The sequence below is a fragment of the Filicampus tigris genome, chromosome 8 (assembly GCF_054856515.1).
Source record: "Filicampus tigris isolate MCC_2025a chromosome 8, RoL_Ftig_1.0, whole genome shotgun sequence".
In the NCBI taxonomy this organism is placed as follows: domain Eukaryota; kingdom Metazoa; phylum Chordata; class Actinopteri; order Syngnathiformes; family Syngnathidae; genus Filicampus; species Filicampus tigris.
Genome location: NC_141224.1, coordinates 7688653 through 7710997, shown reverse-complemented (window position 1 = coordinate 7710997; position 22345 = coordinate 7688653). Strand labels below are relative to the sequence as shown.

Below are 22345 nucleotides of genomic sequence, written 5' to 3'. Positions count from 1 at the left end.
TTTCATGCACAAACTGAAAGCAATATTTGTTCATAAATCTTACTAGAAAATAATGTATTGTACATCTTAAGTCGGTATTGTTGCTCGTTCCGCGCACGTGCTGCACTGTCAGACCGCACGCCACCAACCCCTCCCCTCTCCTCAATCTACTGTGATGTCATATTTTCCCCGCCTTCCTAACCGTAAACACAGTGTTCATCCGCGCAGATCTGACAAAGTAGTGCGAGCTGTCGCCGGTAGTGCTCACATCATTTAAAAGTCACGTGTACCATCCGGCAAAAGGTGAAACCAGACGCTTATGGGCCACATTAATCAATATATCAATTATTGTATTTACATATGAACATGCTAATAATGCAGAAAAGTGGCAAGAAATCACAGACAGGAGTTGGTTCGCTATCGCTACTGTCTAATATCCACGCCGAGGGTTGACGTTAAAGGCCTGTCATAGTAACCCAGCTTGTCGACAACTTTGACGACGTTTTCAAGAACTCCGTGGTGATTTAAACTGACATTTGTCGTAAGTGAGTTAGTTCAACCGGTGAAATGAAATGTTGGTACAGCGTGCGACCATCGAGGCAAGCGGAGGAATACAAGCCAACCAGAGGTCTAAAAGCTCCGCCTACTCCCCCCCTCCTCACCTCGCCGACCGCGCCGCCGCCTCTCAATTGGCCCTAATAACGCGGAAGCCTCGCTCCCATTGGTAAGGGGTCACTGTCGATCACAGCGCGACGACGCCCCCTCAGGACGAGCCTCGGCTCCATTTGCAGTGTGGCCAAATAGTTACGCCGCACGTCAAGTCGGAGACGATTTGATCATTCACAGACGGGGCGCGCTCGGCGGGACGAAGCACAGTCGGCAACCGCGATTTGGGACGCTTTGAGCCGGCGTTGGACGCAGCCAGACCACGCTTGCCTCCTAAGGCAGATGCGGATGCTCCTTTGGCCCGGTAGGTGACTGTGCTGCTTCTGGCAGGGTTCGTGTCATCTTTTTCGGAGTGAGCATGTGTGTGCGTCCGCTGCTTCGGAATGTGCGTGGTAAGCTGGAGGAGGAAGGTAGTTTTGTTTTGTTTTTGTTTGAGTGCACGTCACTCTGTTTCAACGTGGTAATAAAAACACGTTAGTGCCGGACTCCATGCATTTGAATGGTTTTATATATTTTTTAAAAACTGATGTTTGCTTGGGGGGTGGACATCTGCCTCGAGCATCTGGCTTTGATGCATTAAAGTAGGAGAATTTTATGGAATATATGCATGAAACTTGCACACTGCAGGTTAGCCAGCTTCAAAGGAGTTACTGTGATTCGCCAAGTTGCATTCTATATGAACTTAAAGCAGGGTTGTTTTTTTTTGGTGGTGGGGGGCGGGGGGATGGGGGGGGGAGATTTATGTGGTGGTTCACTTATTTGTGTAAAGTGTTTCCTTTACACTTTAACACATAATTGGGGCTCTGTGACAGTGAGAGTTTTACATAATATCCGACATTTGGTTAAGGTTTTACTCTGGAACAGACCATTAATTGAACATTGAATATTTTACTTTGTAACAATGAAATGCTCTGTGATGGTGACATTTTACCCTGGAACTGACAGCTAATGAACAGTTTTAGAAAACAGAAACAGAAAACAGAAAATTGATATTTTGACCTTGCTTATAAAGTGGTGCCAGTTTTACCCTGGAATAGACAGTTACTGTAAATTAAGTCCGCATGAGGGCGACAGTTTTACCTCATAGTGGATGGCGAATGAAGGATTTACCCTAGAACTGACAGTAAATTGACAGTTTGACCTTGGAACAGACAGTTAATTGAGGTTCTATAATTGAGAATAGGGCCAAACTGCTAAGAACTATTTTGAGGCTGATTCCAATATTTGGCAGAGTAAAATTCCGATAACCGATTAATCGGCCGATTAGTTACAAAGCTATATAATGAATAAAATAACTTTTTTGAGTCACTTAGCGCTAACAATAAAGCTATGAATTACAGGCAGAACATTTGACTTTACTGTGTTTGTTTAACCCAACAACAGAGAAAAAATTGGCCATTTTATTTGTTTGTGTGTGTGTGATGAATGTGATTATCTCTGTCTTATGTTGTAATGTATAAAAAATAAATAAATAATAAAACAAGCAGAAAAAATCAGCAGATTTATGCCAATTTAATGATGGTTCTGCGATGGGGACAGTTTTACCCTGAACCTTCTACAATGGTAACAATTTTTTTTCTGGAGCTGAGTATTAGTTTTACCCTGAGAAGTGACAGTAAATGGACAATTTTACCCTGAGCTGTGCAGTTAATAAAGCTTCTAAATTTGGTGACAGTTTCACAGAGGAATGGAGAGTTGATGGAATTTGTCCTCTGGAATAGACTTAAGTTTTATCCAGGAACGAACAGTAAAATGAGAAAATGAGACTCGCTGAAGGTGACAGTTATACACTGGACAGGATTATTGTCTCTGCGAGTTAGTTTATCACGGTGCTGATGGTGAGAGGTTCCATGTTGTAGTGTTATTATTTACAGTAGCCGAGGAAGCTGATTCATTCCGGTGCGCTTGTTGATGTCTTTACGACGCCGTCAATTTACTCAGTGCGTTAAACGGCAGATTTACGACGTACGTGGAAGTAAATTACAGTTTGGCTTTAAGAAGACGGTTTGTGTCGCAATCTACCAGAATAAAGGGACTCGGCGTCTTTTGCGCAGAGCCCATATCCGCCCATTGCGCTCTCATTACGGCTCGTAATTGCCTTTCTCCTGGAAGGAGAGTGTCATCAAACTTCTCATTTCCTCCTCAGACCCGGAGACTATTTTACCGGTGGATGCCGCCGACACTAGTCCTCACTTTCTCATCATTGTCTTTGATTTCTTATAATAGCATGCAACGTTTCCCTGCTGTGTCACGGTTCATCATTCACACACTCGCTATATCGCGGCTTTTTAAGCGATTGATTTTTTCAATGGTTTTTTTTACATTATACAGCGAAGTCGGAGTTTAGAGCGTCTAGTGTAATACCACATTGTGCCACAACATGGGGGGCAGCACTGAGCTCTACTGGAGGAGATGCAGCGTAATTAACAGCAAAATAAGAAGATACAAATTTATGGACATATATAAAAATATTTTAAAAATATGAAAATATTAGCCAAAAAGTAAAAATGCTATCTACATAAAAAAGTAAAAAAAAAAAAAGGGTCTTGAATAAAATGGTTGAGTAAATACAAAATATTGTAAGGATACACAAATATTAGACAACAAAATGACAAACATTTTTGAAATCGTATTAAACATGTTAGAAGAATAACAGTATTACAAAAATAGATTTTGTTTGACAAAAATCCAAAAGTATTATACGAAACTATTTGACGAAAATATTACACAAAAATACAATCACCATAAAAAGCACAACTATTGGACAAATACCGCAATATATATATTTTTTCCACAAAAATTCTAAATGAAAAGAAACACTAGGAAGAAATCCCAAATTAGAACAGATACCACAATATCAAAAGAATATATACCTTATCAAACTAAAAAAGTACAACCATTACAAAATTTACAAACCGATTTGAAAACTTAAACCCATTGCAATATAAAATTACTGGGAAAAAAATTTAATGCTTGATATAACTGTGCCACAATTTTAGATGCACAATTTAGAAGACTGTCAAAAATTTTAGAAAGCGAAAAATCCCCCCCCAAAAAACCCATAAATTATCAAGTCATATGACACAAACATAAATACCAACATTTCTTTTAAAAAAATACAAAATATTCAGCAAAATATAGAAAATATTTGCAGCAAAAATAGAAAATTTATTGCATTCAAATGTTTAATAATGAAATTAAACAAATTCGGAAAAAAAAAGATGGCGGCTAGTTGAGAGTGTACGGCACCTCTCGCTCGTAGTCAGTTGAGGATAAGTCCTATAAAAAATGGATGGTTGGATTAAAAAATACCATAGAAAAGAAAACTAAGATATTAGAAAATAATGCACAAATATTAAGTAAAAATAGATGGAAAGCACATTACTTGAAAAATACTAACACTTAAAAAAAATCAATATACACAATCCTAAAAATACTAAAATATACAGAAATATAAAAATATAAAAATTACTAAAATATTAAATAGAATATATATTGTTCAAAAATGAATAAATGATTATTGGACAAAAATAAATAAGTAAAAATACTAGAACCTAATACAAACATATGATGCAAAAAAATAGTTAAATTAGTTAAACTTGTTATTAATAAGTTAGGGGACTTTATTCATTTTAAATAGATTTGTTGAACAATTTTGGTGACTATGTACACAATATTTAATATTTTGTTTTACCTGTCAGTTTTACAGTAAAATTAAACTGGGACTGATAAATAATTTTGGGAAAAAAATATAGTATACGTGTGTCTATGTATATACAGTATATTGTATACATCAAACAGCAAAAACTTCAAGGAGGGGAAACCAACTCTCCCTCCTCGTCGGTGCCGCTCATTTAAGGCGTTGCTCAACTGGCGTGCACTCCAGACGTGACATAGAGGACCGTTGTGCGCCGCGAGTTGAGGCGGACCGACTGCTTGGTTTGCCGCACATGAACCTTCAGCTCCCTTTGGATCCTTTGCAAAGTTTTCTTCTCCTGCAGTGGAACAGTGATGAGACAAAATCACAGAGGGAACGCTTGATTTGTTTGCTTTATTTTCTGGGAACGCTACGACCGTTTACAGCCAAGTCCAAATGGGAACAAAACATGAATCTCATCAGGCTCTCATCAGGAGACTTGTAAACTGCAATAAAGATCAAATATGAGGAAAAACACAAAAGTACCAAAAGAGGAAATAAAAGTATTAAAATATTAGATGGAAAACAGTACATGAATATCGAGGGGGACAAAAGTATAGACAAAAATGCACAAATGTTATCCAAAATACTGTATACTAACCTTTTAGATGACAAATACGCAAACATTAGAAAAAAGATCAAAAACATATAAATATTAATATTAGAAATAAAATGATTACTACAAATAATATATAAAAATAATAATTAGATACTCATCCATAATATCAGATGCAAAATGCACATTTGAAATATTAAAAATACCAAAACAGAAATGCAAGGAAGTAAGGCAAAATATGAAATATGAACAAAATCTAATATCACACAAATATCATGCAAAATGCATAATGCTAAATATAAAAAATATCTACACAATATTATACAAAATACAAATATGATATTTAATATGCAAGTATGCAAAAAAATAAAAATAAAAATATAAGAAAATCCAATGTTTAAAAAAATAGCAAATATTAAAAACAGATATCAGAATCTTAGAAATCTTAGAAAACAGAAAATTGAAGGAAATATTAGGTTAAAATTGCGCAACTAGACAATAAATACAGAAATATTCTACAAATAAAAATATTTGATAAATTAGGGGATGAATACACCAATTTCATCATTTTGAAAGGATAGAAATACAATGAAAAATTATCACCTGGATTGTGGTTTGGAATCATGCATCACGTCTTCAACTTTCTGTTTGCTGTTTGTTGTTCATTTTAGGGCCCGACCAATTAATTCGCCAGCTGATTTCATCAGCCAATATTAGCTCATAAAAAATAGTGAAATTGGCCATTTAGAAAAAAAACACATTAACACGTAACAACATAAGACAAAGATTAACATTCAAACACTGATGCTGAGGCAGGATGAGCATCCTGCCAGGTGAACATGTGTTGTCCGTGTGTCCGCTCTCTCACCAGGGTAGGCCAACACGCCCACGCTCCTTTCCCCACGTTCACCCCAATTTTGTCTCTTTCCATTCTTCAATATTAGGACAGGAAGGACTGGACTGCCATGCCACAAAATATATGCAAATACTCCAGGAAAGTGTATGAATATTGCACCCCCCGCCCCACCACAAAAGCATTAGATGAAACTTGGAAACATATTATAGGATTTTTTCTTTTTATTTCCAACAAATACACAAATATTACCAAACAAAATGCATGTTAACTCAGTCACTGCCATTGACGATTTAGATTTTCACAGTCCAGCCATTCAATCTCAGGAACCTATTGATATTTTTTTCAAATCTTTTCAAATGTTAGGGTAAAAGAGGGTCTGAAAATGCTTGGCAGTGAATGCGTTAATTAAAAAAAAAATTAAAATATGAGACAAAAATACATTGTTACACAAATATTACACAAAAATGCCACTACCACATGAAAAATACACAAATATCACAGAAAATGTGTGACTATTCGCAAGATATTAAACAAATAAATATGAGAAAATATTACCTAAATATTAGACAAAAATACATAGTTACAAAAAATGCATGAATGGAAAAATAAATAAAAAAACGACAACCCTAAAACAAAAATACTCCAATATGACACAAAACGCATGATTATTTCAAAATTTTAGTCAAAAGTACATGAATATTAGAAGAAAAGTTTATCCAAAAATGCATGAAGTATTTAATTAAGAGTATTTCATTTCACATGAGAAATACCAACATTTTAAATGAAAAATGTAAAAATATTATATGAACCATACACAAATAGTCAATAAAAAATACACAACTATCAGACAAAAATACAAAAATAATACAAAAATGCATTACTACAAGAAAAAAACCCATCAACATATTAGGTATAAATACACAAAAATTGGACCAATAATAAACAAATATACAAAAATATTCAAATACTCCCCCGAAAAATATATTTTTAAGTTAATTATGACTATACGCGATTGCAAAACAATATACACTTATACCAAATATTACATAAATACAAGTATAAGATAAAATACAAAAATATGAGTTTAAAAATAACTAAATATTAGATTAAAATAATTAGAAAAAAAATCAATATACAAATATTTATTTGTACATGCACTGTCCGTGACAATGTTTTGTGGGTTTCTGGACAGTGCACAACACTATGGAAGCCACAGACGGGAGGACAGACCATGGAGCCATTTAGAGTGTCCCAATACCTTTCTCGCTGTAGCGCATTTGTATGAGCCACCATGAAATCAATTAGCTGCATTCTGTACATCAAAAACATTTGTAGCAATTAATTCCAAAGTTATCTGAGCATGGTGTGTGGTTGTGTGGTTTTTTTTTGCATGTCCCCCGAGAGCATTAATAAGTTTATTTAATCAACGCTCATTCAGGGAATTCTCAGACAGCCTGTGGAATTGTTCTCATTTTCCTTTTTTTTTGTTTGTTAATCTTCAATGATTTGAGATGATTAAAAAAAAAAAAAAGAACTTTTTTTTTTTTCATTTTTTCACTGCTGCAACGTGATGCAATTAATCTTGTTTTTTCCGCAACACACTCCAGAGGAAAAAAATGTCACTGGGATTTTTTTTTGTTTTGTTTCTACCTCTGCTAAAAAACACTCACAAGTCCATCATTATTACTTGCGTGTATGTAAAATTGTACTTACCATTAAGCTCTACAGTTTTGATCCCTGGTGGAGTGAGCAGTTTCACTGACCGACATTGAGTTTGGCAGGCATGTCTATGAGTAGGCCCACAAAAAATGTCTCAAGAAGCCATGGTCCAAAAGACGAAGAAAAGCAGACATTTTAAGATTAATCAAAAAAAAAAAAAAAAAAAAAGAAATCGAGCTTTCCCAACTTCTTAATTTTTGGGGTATGGAAATTCATTCCTAGAGCCATTTTCACAAAGCAACATAAAATTTGGTTGACGTGTCTATCCAAAGTATACCCACAAAAATGTCTCAAGAAGCGATGGCCAAAAAGAGTCAGGAAGGTGGCCGTTTTAGCCCAAAACTAATAATACTCGGACCAATTTCACCTTTCTTGACTTCTTTAAACGTTTACTTCTGTATTAACTCTGCCCCCAAAACCATTTACTCTTAGTGGTATGGAATTTGGTAGGCGTGTCTATCATGAGTAGACCCACAAAAAAGTCTCATGAAACATTGTACAAAAAGTAAATCGTCAGTTTTTGCGACAACTTTAGCCATTTTCTAGTGGACCTTTCAAGGATGGACTCGAGATTTTGTCCTATTTCTACCAAATTTGGACCAGACAGATGGGTGGCAGTAATTTGAAAAAAACATTTGATTTTCGTCATTGTGTGTGGGTGGCGTATGATGGCAAAGTTTGATGACTCTTGGTCGTAGGCTACATTTTTATTTTGGCCGCCGAAGCCAGTTTAATTTAGCAATGTGAAATTTAGTTGGCACGTCTATCATTAGTAGACCCACATAAAAGTCTGAAGTTGTCATGTCGGAAAGACACTGAAGTCATTTTTGTTTGACGGGGACTTTTTAGTGTCATGTGGGAATTTCCAGGACAAACTTTTATTCTGTCCAACTGCTTCCAAAAGTAAAATATCATGATGGACTGGTAGATGGTTGAACATTCATTTCGGGTGAAAATTAGTGCACCATGCTGACCGTCCCGCTGTGTTGAATCTTAAATGCTTAAATTCTTGGACTGAGTGGAACAATAATGGACACTGGATCTCCCCAAGAGCACATTTCAGTGGCGAGCCGGCTGGCCTTCACTCCTGTCCGAAAGGTCAGCTGTGCTGGACTCTCCCGGATCGTTTACACTGGGATGATCTCATTGTGGAGTCATTCCTGATCTTTTCATGCAGTTGGCTGTCAACCATGCGCGCCATGTTGCATAAACATTCATGGAAATTAAAAAGAAGAAAAAAAAATGGTAATCCCTGCTCAGTTGTCGATTTGGGCTAAAAATAATCAGTACTGAGCGCTAAATTTATCTGCTCCGCCTCGGACGGAATTGCTCTATATACTCCGCTTCCGAGCCAGGATGGAAATGACCGACCTGGCTTTGGCTGCTCCGAGTACAAGCAGATGAGCAAATGAAAAACACTGAATGAAGACTACATTTGTTTTCATCAGGGATTACGGAATCTGCCAGAATCTGGCCGACTCATTCCATTTAATATCCGGGAATTTGTGCCTGCTGACGCTTTTATTTCTCTCGACAAACACAGGCGAGCCGGATCCGAGGCCGGTGGTCCAGCTTCGATCCACAAGCTGCGGAGTTTCATGTAGGTTAAAGGCAATTTAGAACACAATTTGCGGGATTATGAAGTGATGGTGCTCGGAGTTGCTGCGCCACACAAAAACTCCAAGGCCGGCTTGACCTTGACTGGGTCACGGTGTCAAAATCCACTTAGATTCCATTTGAATCCGTTTAGTTCGGCTTCTGGCAACCTTCAGCCATGCCGCCTTTTATTTGAAATTGCATTAAGATGCTTGCGCTCGGTTCTCAATTACGCTTGTGGGAGCTTTTGGCAGCAGATTGAAGTGGAGAAGAAGAAATGTGACAATGAGAGTTTTAGTTTGGATTTTGCTCTCATGTTAGAAGTGACAGTTGAGTCAAAGTCACAAACTTCATGGCGTTTTGATTGTAAAAGCAGAAAATCCCACTTGGCTCATCTGTGAATGTCAAGAGTTCTTGAAGTTGTCAATCCAAACCACAATCAAAACATGTTTTATGTTGTTTTGAACGTTTGCGAAGATTTATGACAGCATCAAAAGCTTGTAAATTGTTTTTATAAAGTAAATGGGGACAACTTCAGAACAATATTGTCGATGTCAGGCAGACAACCAGTATGTCCGTTTTCATATTTTTCAATACGTTTGGTTATTTTCACACGTATTATGTGTTGAACATAGCTTGAGAACAAATCTATTAAACTCTCTCGGTACACTCAAACTGTCGGAGAAGTTTTATCCGCTTTTTTCCTCACTCTGCAGAAAGTGCAACATATTGTAGCCTAAAGAATGAAATCTGGAGGTGTTTTAGACAATATCAAGTGAAAATAGTTTGCACGTTTTGATAAAAATGGATAGCTGTCACGCTTCGGTGCATAAGGAGCTGGTCAGCCATGAAGGTAAATGTGCATGCAGATTCATTTCGTTTTACTTCCGGCATCCCTCATGGCTCTTAGTCCTTTGAAAAAGAGTTGAGGAAGATACATAACCAGTCGTTTGTTTTTGGTTAAATATCAAAGCCATTTTGTCTGGTTGGAGTGGAGGGTTCTGCGTAAGCACAGACTTTTGTGGTCTTTTGGCAACAGCGATGGGTCTGTACCATTTTAATAAGTGACAGTGTAACAGAGTAGCCTTTTTGGGCAAATTAAATTAGAGATTGAACATGATTTTGATTGACCACAAGATGGTTGCTTCGATCCAAAATGGCTGACTTCCTCTGTCTTGTCAGGCATGACTTAAACTTTTTTGTGCGCCTGCCTACTCATGCTAAACAGGCCTGCAAAATCTTTTGTTGCTCGGTGAAACTGGTTTCACGTGCCGAATTTTTCAACAATTCAAAATGTTTAAAGGAGTTGTGAAAGCTTGTTGTTGTTCAGTATTTTTTTTTTAGCCTAATGCTAAACTGACCTCTTCAATCCGAGGTAGCAGACTTCCTGTTTGTTTTCAGACATGGATTCTTGAGACTTTATGTGCTTCTACTCCGGATAGACATGTCTACTCAATTTAATGTTGCTAAGTAAAACTGGCTTTGGGGGTTGAATAAAAAAAAATAAAAAAATAAAACACTAGGGGGCCATCGTTTTGGATGTGGGCTTTGGCATTGAGGCTTCTCGGCTGAGCCAGCAACAGAAGGTGAAACCAGAAGGAGGTCATGTGACGCCTGCGTTACCAAAGGAACAAGTGCGGTCAAACCAAAAATGGTTCAGGCAAGCATATAGGAGCAAAGCCAAAACAAATCTGAATTTAGCGTCAACGAGACTCAACAGGACTGCCAGTGGCATAGTGAGCAACCTCCATGTCTTCAGTTCCGTCTTCTTCCCGAGCCGCAACGAGCGTTGCTGTCAAAAAGCGTTGGCAGAGACTCCAACAAAAAGCATTTCTGGCAAAGACGACTCGCAGCTCGTATTCTGCTTTGGAGCAAAAGGCTCTTTGATTACAAAACACGGAGGCTGGGAGATGAGTGTATTCCAAGCCTTTCTAAAAGAGACGCATGACATTTTGGAGATTCTGTATTTTTCTTCTGTGCCTGCTACTTCCTTTTTTTGGGGGGGGGGGGGGGTGCAAGCGCCGCTTGATTCTCCTCATTTCAACTTCTTCCTTCATCGTCTCTGTTGAGGTGTTCACATATCAACCCACAGATGAGCCATGCGTCATCCGGCGTCAAGTCTGACCACCCCTCAGCCAAAATGAGTGGAACACCATCCATTACTGGCCCGTTGATTGACATTGGTAGCCTGAGCCTGAAATTGTTTCGTTTTGTCATCATGCTTCCAAATAAATACATTTTTGAGGACTTTCGCAAACACAGCATCTCACCAAATTTTGCAGGGGTGTCGATCCTGTCGAAAATGTACACTATCGGGCGGGATCCTCGCATCTTCAAAATGGCTCATCTTGATTGACTTACCAAACACTTTTATAACACATTGGCATCATATACCTTTGTGCACCAACATCAACAGTACACCACTCCAAAAATCATGTTCAGTTGCTAATTTAATTCCCAAAAAAATGACAAAAAGCCTTTCATACCTCACATAGCCATCGACTGTGCTTACATCTTCCCCAAACTCTTTTTCAAAGGTCTAAGAGCAATGAATTCTGCGGTATATGAGCTGACTAAGCAGTATAATGGTCAAAAGTCTATCTGACCATTATGCAAACTTACCTCCCTGGCTGACAGCAGTATAGCAGTACAGCTATACATAGGATTACTCATATGTATCTTACATAACTATTTGTACTCGTTATTGCCCCCCCCAAAAAAAAAAAAACAAAAAAAAAACATCCAGACTGTCAGTTGTGAGGTGATAAAATGCTGCACGGCTCCCGCGGACTAAGGAAGAGGCGATGTTTTATGATGTATCTCAGACAATTGTCCAAGAGAGTTGATAGATTTGATCTCAAGCTATTTTCAAAACTTTATATTGGGTAATGATGTTCAAAAATAACAAACGACATGGAGACTGACCAGTAGTATTGATGTGTTAAAAATCTGAAGTTGACCATATTTGGACATATGGGGTTTCTGCACAACAGTGACAAAATACTTTTCCTTGGGGTTGTGGGCATGACCAAATACAGTAAAAACGTGATCGGTAGCATCCGTGATTTTTATTTTTTTAATTCAGCCCCCGAAGCCAGTTACATTTGGCATCATAAAATTTGGTAAGCATGAGTAGACCCACAAAAAACGTCACAAGAAGCCGTGCCAGAAAGACAAGTCGGCTATTTCAAGTGGCCATTTTAAGATCTTGTTGGCTCGGCGGTTTAGGAGTCATTAATGACCAACTTTTCAAAGCCAATGCATGTTCAGTTGTTACCAAGAAGCACAAATGGATGGCGCTAAACTGCGAAAAATGTGCGTTGTCATCATATGTGTGGGCGGAGCATGCTTGGGAATTTTGATGATCTCTGTTGTGTCCTAAGAATTAAAAAATAAAATTGCCCCTAAGGCCTTTTTTACCTACACTGAGAAAAAACACAAGTTGGGTGAACTCAAAATTTCAAAGCAACAAACTTCCATGAAATTTTAAGTTGGACAATTTAACAAAATATGTTCAATTTTGTTCATGTGAAAATTGGCTTTCCCGCATTTTCAACAAAGAAATGAAAGTTTACCAAAGTAATTACCCCTTGTATTGTCCCCTCAACTTAGATCAAGGGTTCTCATACTTTTTCAGCATGCGAGTTACTCATATAATGACCAAGTCAAAATGATCTACCTTCCGGGTAGAGTATGTTTTGCATATTTGTAGTAGGTAGGCTCTACCCACAATAATACAAAACATATATTGAGAATTCTTTATTTCCAATGAATGTTGATGTACCTTGCATAACCGCATGAGCCAATGTTCCACAACATAATTACCTATAAACATCTATTTTTTTTTTTTTTTTTTTAATGCCACGCGGATCTACCAATACTACCTTTGTGATCGACTGGTAGATCGCGATCGACATATTGAGCACCCGTGACATATATATGTAAAAACAACTCGGCGAATTGTTTTGGAGAAAACAACTTGCTTGCTTTGGTGTGCTAACCAATATTTGTTAGCAACACCCCACCCCACCCACCGTGGCTGCCGGTCCTCGAAATATCAGTCATACCATGATCTGGTGCCTGGCAGAGAAAGGTTGGGGACCACTGCTTTAACACTCTCTGAGCGTAAACACAAACAATCAAAAGGTCCTGGAAGTGGTTAAATATTTGCTCTGAACGTGTGAAGATGAGGACGAGTATTTTTATTTATTTTTTTTTCAAGCAGGAAAAAAAGCAAAGCGACGCTCACTCGCAGTCGATGTGGAGAGCGAACGAGTGTTAGAGAGAGTACTTCTTTGGTGCCAGCATGGCAGGCATTAGATAACGTTTTATTTGATGCTGTTCAATGGCTGCCTCGTCCTCACCTCTCGCCCAGGCCTCTCCAGCCCACACACACAGGCACACAAGCAAAGACACACACACATATCCGCCCACTCGCACACACATACGCACGCACGCACACCCTCTCTGGAGGATTCTGGCACTTGTTTATGTTATTGAACTGGTTATCACATTACAGCTGCAACTCCAGAGTCCTCCCGCTTCCGCCAGGAGGATACGAAGCCAAAGTGTCTTTTAGCTTCTTGCTCGCACGCCGCCATCATATGATGATCTTCACTTTGTGCATGTGTGCGCGCGCGCGCCATTCTTTGTTTCCGGCTTGTGGTTTGCTTCACGCAAGTAGACGGCCTCGTTTGTAGAAGCTGGTATCTACAGCGCTGTTGTTGTTTTAGCAATGCAGTGAGCTATAATAATGACCACATGTACGGCGTTTCCATTTGTTAACTTAACTGCAGATGGGCGGTGACGTCTATGAGCTCGGAGGCCTTCATTGAAACACATTTTTTGGAACGCTGTGAATGCTATTAGCGGTATTTTTACAATTTGTGGCAAATGAAATTGAAGGCGGTTAATGCTGGCGCATTATTAGTCTGCTGCCAACATTATACATTTATTTGCTAACTCAATTAGGGTGGTATGATGACATTCTCCATATACATATACAGTACTGTACTTATTTTACACATTTTTCTGCTTTCATTGACTATTACACAGAGTGCTAAACTCACCTGTCGCTTATGTTTTTGTACTTGTATTTACCTATATTTTTTAATATGAACAGTATTTGATCTTTAATCCATTTAATATGTTCGTCAATATTAGCTACAAAAATTTTGAAAACGTGATATAGTTTTCAGCTGTATTGCTCAGCCCTATTTTGCAACGTCATGGTATCATGCTTAACAGTTAACAGTTGAACCTGTATTGTTTTGCCCTTCATTTATTTATTTATTCATTGTTCAACAAAGACAAACTCAGATGTCGTTTTTTATTTTGCACTTTTGTACATTCATTTCAAATGAATCCTGAATTAAGGGTTTGTTAGTTTGTGTTTTATTTTGGACCTAAATTCTGCATTGCAGAGTAACTGCGTTTTGTCAGGAATAAACAAAAGGTCTTTCTTTATAATGATCTGTCACTGGTTTAATAGAAATTGGATGTATCAAAAGTACTAGTGTATCGGTTACTTGGTATCGGTGAGTACTCGAGTTGAGTACTCGTACTGGCATTGGTTTGAAAAAAAAAAAAAGTGGCATCGTACATCCCTAATTGAGGCAATTACACTTTTTGTTTTCTTTTTGTTTTTATTTTGGCCCGACCGATATGAATTTTTTTCGGCCAATGCCGATTCCAATATTATTTGGCAGAATAATATGTCCCGGTTCTATGAGTTTGGTCATGTGACTTCCCGTTTAAACACATGTTCTATATTGGATCAAAGGCAACTTTAATGCATTTTTAATTGCATATCTTAATCGTGAAGGCTGACCTACACAACACCTATGTGTGCGTGCGTCACGGGTTCATGATCTCATGACGGTGACAAGATATCAGCGGCAGTGACTTCTCACACTGGCCTTGACCGCTCACGTTAGCCCAGCTCGCAGTGATGTTGCACGCCACGAAATATGAAATGAAATTTTGCCTCACGCAGCGAAACAGCAGCAGTTTAGCGATGGGGTGACAAACTTGTTTGGTGGTTTTTAAAAAGCCCAAACTTTTTCCGCCGTTTTTGCCCACACGGCAGGAAAATATCATGCACAGATGTTTTTCCTCACTTGCTTTTGTCGTCAAAAGAACAACAGATATAAAAATGCTGTGCTTTCAAGTCTCAGCTTGTCCTAAATATCCTGCCACATTTCACATTTTTGGTTTTCTGACAAACGTTTATAAGCAGAAATGTCAGCGTCTCGTTCCTGTCACGAAATGTTTCTGCTCGCAGCTGTTTTAATTTGGAATAACTTTCGACAAGAGGTAATATTACTAAATGAAGAATCAAAAGTTAAGTGAAAACCATCAAGTTATATTTAAAAAAAAAAAACAAGCCAATTTTTTGGGTGAAATATTCCAAAACATTGTAATGGTTTTACGCATGCAAAATTCAAATGAACCTTTGAAACGACCCCCGTCGATAACTAAATATTTTTACATATTAGATCCATGAATAGTGTTTATGCCTTCAGGATTTGTTGAGTTTTAGTTTAAACAAATGAAATAAGCGAAGAATAGTCAAAACAAAAAATACTGGCATTGTAATGTTCCTGATATCTGTCATTTTGACAGAAACTATTACTGTAGCTACTATCACGATTTTGAAGAAGTCTAGATGGCGAATATAATGAACATTTGTGTTTGTTACACTTGGTTTGTGAAGAACAATTGCATCAAATTGTAATTATCTACAATGGCTATAATATCACGTTCTAATGGGAGTAAATTGTATTGAACCTTAATTGAAGTGTACCCTAATGCATCTTCGTTTGAGTAAAGTGTTTTGCATCACAATTGAATCATATCGTGTTCTAATTGGAGGAAATCACATCAAATTGTTTTTTGAGTAAATCCTTTTTTGTAACTGTAGTCAACTTTACTGTATCATGTTTGGAGTGGGTCATATGAGAATCGTAATTGGAGTGACTTCTCTCATATTGCATTGTAATTGGTGCGAATCATATTGCAGCAAACCGCAGTTGAAGGAAATCGAATCACATCAGTTAGAGTACATCATATCTCATTGTGATTCCAGTTTAACGTGTCACATTGTAATTAAGTAAATAATATTGAAATTGGAGTAAATCATATCTCATCAAATTAGAGCGCATCATATTGCATTGTACTTGTACTTGAATCGTATTTGAAATCGGAGTCATATCGCATTAGTAATTGAGTAATTGTTTTGTATCACGGTGGTCGACTGGTTAGCACGTCCGCCTCACAGTTCAGAGGTTGTGGGTTCGATCCCGGCTCCGGCCACCCTGTGTGGAGTTTGCATGTTCTGAGTAATTTTTGAGTAATTTTTATGTGGAACCCCGCTTACTTGCTTTTCGGCACCTTGCGGATTTAACAACTTTTATTTATTTCGTTTTTTAAATATTTGTAAAATAAAAAAATTTAAGTGGGAGGCCGTTTTTCTTCTTTTTTCCCCACAGCCATTTGCTTTATGCATTGTCCTTGAAAAAAAAAATGGTGCCAGTGGGTGCTAGTTAGCCCCAAGGACAATATGAGTAGCCCATGGGTCTATTCTAAAAGTAGGTCACCAGCGATCCACTGTGACTTACTAAGAATAAGTAAAACAGAAGAAGAAAGTTCGCATTTATTTATTTATTTAAACTTAACATGGTACACATTACGTCCGCACCAAATGTTCTGTATTTTGTCGAAAAATAAAATCGATTGTGTTCAATGGGGAGGGGCGGAGTTTATTTGCCTAAATCTTCCCCGCCCAAAAAAAGCTTATTTTAGAGATGTCATTTTAATAGTGTATTACCGTGATATTTTTCCAGCCGGTTATCATACAGTCAGAATCTAATATCGGCCCATGCCTATGCCACTGCAATTATTATTTGCTGTGCTCATAAAGGAGTTTGATTCCCTCCTCCTTCAAATTTGACCAGCGGTATTATTACATTGATGTCGTACATGTACACAGTATGTGTCATACATGTCATTTTACGTATACTATGTAGCATAGGTGTCATCATGTATGACTACACATTGTTTCCTATTCAAGCGATGACGGATTAACATGACGGCTTGTTCTTCTTCTTCTGCTGCTGCTGATAATGCTGCCACCTCCTCCTTCGCTGAAGCAAAGAAGCTTATAGCTTTTAGCCTTTAGCTCGGCTCACCGCTAGCATCTGTCGCCCCCCCCCCTATCCCCCACCCCCCCCACACACACACAGGCTCACACATACACATACACACATGCATAGACTCAGACCTCTCCAACACTTGCTGGAGGGTCATAAAGGCTTGTTTTCATGCCCAGAGAGGAGGTGGTTGATACGCCTTTTCACCCAGGACAATTCCTCCGGAGTCACAACAGGTGTGTGTGTGTGCGCGTGTGCGTGCGTGTGTGTGTGTGTATGTGTGTGTACTGAACTGAACTGTACAAAGGGAGAAGAGGGGACAGAGGACTTATGAAGGGTCCCCTCTGACCCACCTGTAGCCTGTCAGCTGTTGTAAGCCTGTTAAAACGTCAGCTGTTTCTGAGGAGAAGTGTGCGTGTGTGTGTGTCAGTGGGGGTCGCATAGTGGGATTGGGTGTTCAGTTGCTGGTTGCACCTACAGCGTCTTGTATCCTTTTGGGGCATTCGTCATGTGTCGGCCACTGTAACAGGCCAACTTAATTTGTAAAACGTTATTATGCATGAATGCATATAAAAGACAGTTGAGTTTTTAACTTACTAAACACTTTGATTTGCAGTCTTTTTAAGCGTTGACTACAACAACTTCACAAAATGCAACCTAACAAGATTGACGTAATCATAAGCCAGTAAATCACAAGTACGATGCCAGCAATAATGCAAACAAATGTATGGATTTCTCATTTCAACTTTTCATATTTCGTTAAACAATGATATGTGAGCATGTGTACTGCACTTCTTCAGCACCGAAAGCATCTAGTTGACAGTGTATGAATATAAAGTACATTATACATTGCAGCCTTTGCAATTTGAATATTGTATTCTACTACATTGCGATGTCGATTTGAATTCAATTAATTGTACAGCCCCACTCACTACGCATTCGAACAGCTCTAAAAAAAAAATGGCCAACTCACTTTATACGGGCACTGCAATATATAACGGATAGGGCGTGATTCCCAACACAGCCCAAATTGGCGGATGCCATTTTGAATATGGGCTGGTCCCGTGCAGCGCCTGTACCTGATGTCAGCATCCCGGAGCTTTTGGCCTGCGATAAACTTCCCGTTTCGCCCTCCCAACCTCCCGAGCAAACCTTTTCATTTCATCGGGCGCGTCTGCTCTTATTTTACCGCATGTAAGCTAAACGTCTGCCGCCTCCCGACCGGTTGCGGCATGGGAGTCGTCGCAGCTGTCGGGTGATTTATGACTTTAATTTACTCTACAGATTAAAATATAACATGGCCACACGGGCGGCGTGTTAATGAGGATATCACGGCAAAGTCCCGTCTCTTTGCGGATTCTTCGTTTTATTGGCTTCACCTTCAAACGGAGAAGAAGCAGCTGAGGACATTTGCAGAGTGTTTTTTAGTCAGCAGCTGAGCCGAGCGGACACGTAGCGTCTGTTAGGGCTCGTCGTGACTCTCTTGAACTTTCACCTTTGACTGTGACAGCTTCAGGGTGGATGGGGGGATGGGGGGGGGGGGTGCTAGTCGAGACAGCGAGTGTCGCATCATATTTGCTGGAAATACTGTGTACAGTCAGGGATTTGCTCATCAGAGTGCACAAATCAAAATATGAGGTACTCGTGTAGATTCATAACCACAGCCAAAGCAATATTGTCATGGACAAATATTGGGGAAAAATTGCCCCAAAACAGACTGATATTTGAAAAAAACCCACAAAATTATTATGTGGAAAAAACTCATTTGAAAACAGTGAAAATATGAGATAAAAATTAACGAATATTTGAAAAAAGCTCAAAACTATGAGAAACAATTTAGATGTAAGACAATTAAAAAAAAATGTACATGCATAAATGCTGAACAGAAAAAAATACACGATTAGAAAGTAGGAAGAAAAGTACGAAAGACAAATATTTGATGAGAAATACAAAACTATTAGGCAGGACAAAATTATTTGAAAAAATATATAACTATACTCAAAGGCAGTTAGTCATCCTAATCTATGAAAATCAAGTTGTATTAAAAGTTCAATGGCAACTTTCTTCTTCTACTGTTCTTATCTCATTGTGTGTACCCAATGCATGCATGCCACCACACTGCCCCTAAGAGGCCAACGGGCACAGCAGGAACAGCCGATATTTACTCTTCATTTTTATTACTACTATTATTTCAGTCTTTTCTTATTTTACCTTGTTACTAATTTATTATCTGGATGTTCTGTGAAGTTATTTTAAAAGTTTTTTTCATTTGTCGTACTGACACATATTTCCTCATGAAATGGCAGGAAATACAATAACTGAGGTCCCAGGTTAGCCCAGTAAATCCCAAGACTTATGAAAATAAAACTAGATCAACAAAATAAGATAAAATAATATAACGAGATGAGAGATGCCTGTTCTCTGAATGTGTGCAAAGATGCTATCCGGCAAACGTGTGGCTGCAGCAGAATGAAACTGCAAGAGGCTTGAATTTCATATACTTACAAGTCATTTTGTACTTGACAAAGTTCAACATGTAGGAATGAATGAGCATGAGTAATTTTAGTGGTAGTTTTAAGTAGTTGAGTTTTTGTAGTTGAATAAATACTACATTTTGAAATGAATGATCGTTTTTACTAATCGGGATTTCAATAGTATTAAAAAAAAACGTGATTATTATTTCTCCATCATCGCCCAGCCCCAGATTGATCAATGAGCGGCTGAGCGGCTTTCAAGAACTTTTTTCAGCTTTTTGTCTGCAGCATGTTCCGCTTTCATTATTACGCTGCAGGATTTGTCAAACGTGTTTGAGAGAACGTGTACAATTTCTACACAATGTAGGTCAGAGCAGAGGAAAGCTTTGTCATTTTCTTCTAATTTCTCCTATCCTCCCCAGGGAGGGAGAAGGAAGGCTCATTTGCATAACACCGTCAAAGCCTTGCGAGCACGTCGTGTTCATTTCCACGCCTATTTGTGGCAAACGAGTGTGACTTCTTTTTCTTTGTAAAGCAACACAAACAAACAAACAAACAAATACGGCGAACGCCGTTTGGCAGCCAACGAGAAGCCAAGCACGGTTTTCGACTTAAATACATGCGCCTGCAGGCCGACTGGCTGCCTTCTTCGCCGCGCGCTCCTCTTCTTCTCTTTCTTCTTCTTGGACAAGAACGTGTCGCTGCCTCCCCCAACCAACCTGGCAGGTCCTCACTTGGCTCGGCGAGAGAGTGGAGGAAGGATCACAGATCCTCATTTCGGGCTACTGGCCAACATCGTGTGTTGCACTCGGAAGGAGGAAAAAAAAAAAAAAAAAAAAAGAAGACATTTTTACTACATAGTTCTCATATAGCATGGACTTCCACTCCATACAATCCTGAAATTGTATATGTATATATATATATATATATATATATATATATGTGTATGTATATGTGTATGTATATGTGTATGTATATGTGTATGTATATGTATATATGTATATGTATATATGTATACATTTGTATGTATAAAAATATATTTGTATATGTATACAGTATATGTATGCACATGTAAATGTATACGTGTGTGTATATTTATGTATATACATATATATCGTCGCTGTCATGTGAAAAACACTTATCTCCATTTTATTCATTTTTCTTATTTTTACATGAATGGTGTTTCCATGTTAGACATCGCATTAATGTGAAAATTAAAAAAGTTTCCGAAATTGGAGGTTTGTTTTTCACAGGACAACGACGATATACAATATATGTTTGTGTATAAATACGGTATATTATCTATGTGTTTGTATGTATGTTTATATATATGTGTTTACAGTACGTTCTTTCATGGAAATTTGTCAATTTTTTGGTGGAAAGAATTGCTATCTTCTGGCAAACAGGAAGTGCTTTTGTATGTGGTTGATATAAGCAGTATATTATTTATAAAGAGCTAAAGTTGGAACTTAAAAGCTGAAAAAAAACGTAACTTAAAAAGTACACTATTGGGAAATTTCATGATGTTTGCGTTAACGCAAGAGAGACACAATATGCGGTACAGAATGGCAGGAAGTTTTGAATGATTGGTCGGCAAATTTTTCTGGAAGATCCAAGAAGCACTTTGTCCTTCAAAATAAAAGGCCTTGCTTGAGGACTGTAAAAGGAGCGACAGAGTTCTTGTGAGCGACAGCGACTGGGCTTCCCAAGGAAAAACTCTCAGCCTGGTGCCCTTTCTTGACCTTGAAGTCTCCGCTGGGGCTGGGAGGGTGTGGGAAACGGGGGGCCGGCAGCGGGCGGAACAGTCGCGTCATTGACTTTCCACACAACGCCGCGAATGTCCGAAAGGGGTCCAGAGCGGTCGCGTCTGTGCCAGCGGCCCCGTGGGCCACATTCCAAGAGGCGGTCACGTCTGGAAGCAGAAACTAATATGAAGAAATCACGCCGGTCCGGCAGGAGCCCAAAAATTTGCCCGATGATGAGAAAAATATACAAGAGTCCTTAACTAAAAAAACAAACTGCGATTAGTGGCGATGGCCTTATCTCCAAAACCCCTTCCTCATTTACTTGCAGCTCTGGTCGCCTAGTGTTCCTCAAGCACTGCTGGCCCCTTAACTCGTTTTTTTTTTTTTTTAGCAAAACATTGTAGTTCAGGTATTCCCCAAGCTGTCTGAAAGTATTATGTTTTTATGGGGTACGTACCTTGGTTTTAGAACGCGGTTTGGTTCACATTGAGTCCAGTAATAATTTCCCAAAAACAAAAGCTGTGCTTCTTTTGTGTAAACAGGCAGACATTTTAGGACGTTGAAGATGAAACAATTTCAACATTGTATATCTTTTCTTTTTAGGAAAGTGCAACATCAGTAGTTTGTCTTGTTTTTAGGAAATGAAGGAAGCAGACGAGGGCAACAAAAATAGTTTGATCGGCGTGAACTATTACGATAAAAACACTTAATGTGTATAAATACAAAAACTTAAATATCGTCTTTTTCGGATAAGCGGTAGAGAATGGATGGATGAAAGGAAAGTACAAAATGAATTGTTTGTCTTCATTTTAGTAAATTAGTGATGAAGCAGTAACAGTTTGATAGTAGATAGTTGACATTCAACCCCACCGCCCCAAAGGAAAACATTTGCAGATTATTATTTTTT

At 38.4% G+C, this 22345-nt stretch overlaps 1 protein-coding gene across 5 annotated transcripts in view; it reads left to right on the top strand.

The window, feature by feature from the left end:
* The first annotated feature begins 276 nt into the window (after window positions 1-276).
* Window positions 277-22345, top strand: part of mef2d (myocyte enhancer factor 2d) — a 79550-nt gene continuing 57481 nt past the window's right edge. For 2 of the 5 annotated variants that reach the window (XM_086037791.1, XM_086037790.1), the window contains exon 1: window positions 502-949. The gene's annotated coding sequence lies outside the window, so the exon portion shown is untranslated. Of the gene's footprint in view, window positions 950-22345 lie in introns of all 5 variants that reach the window. The other 3 variants (XM_086037795.1, XM_086037792.1, XM_086037793.1) reach the window with 3 other exon arrangements.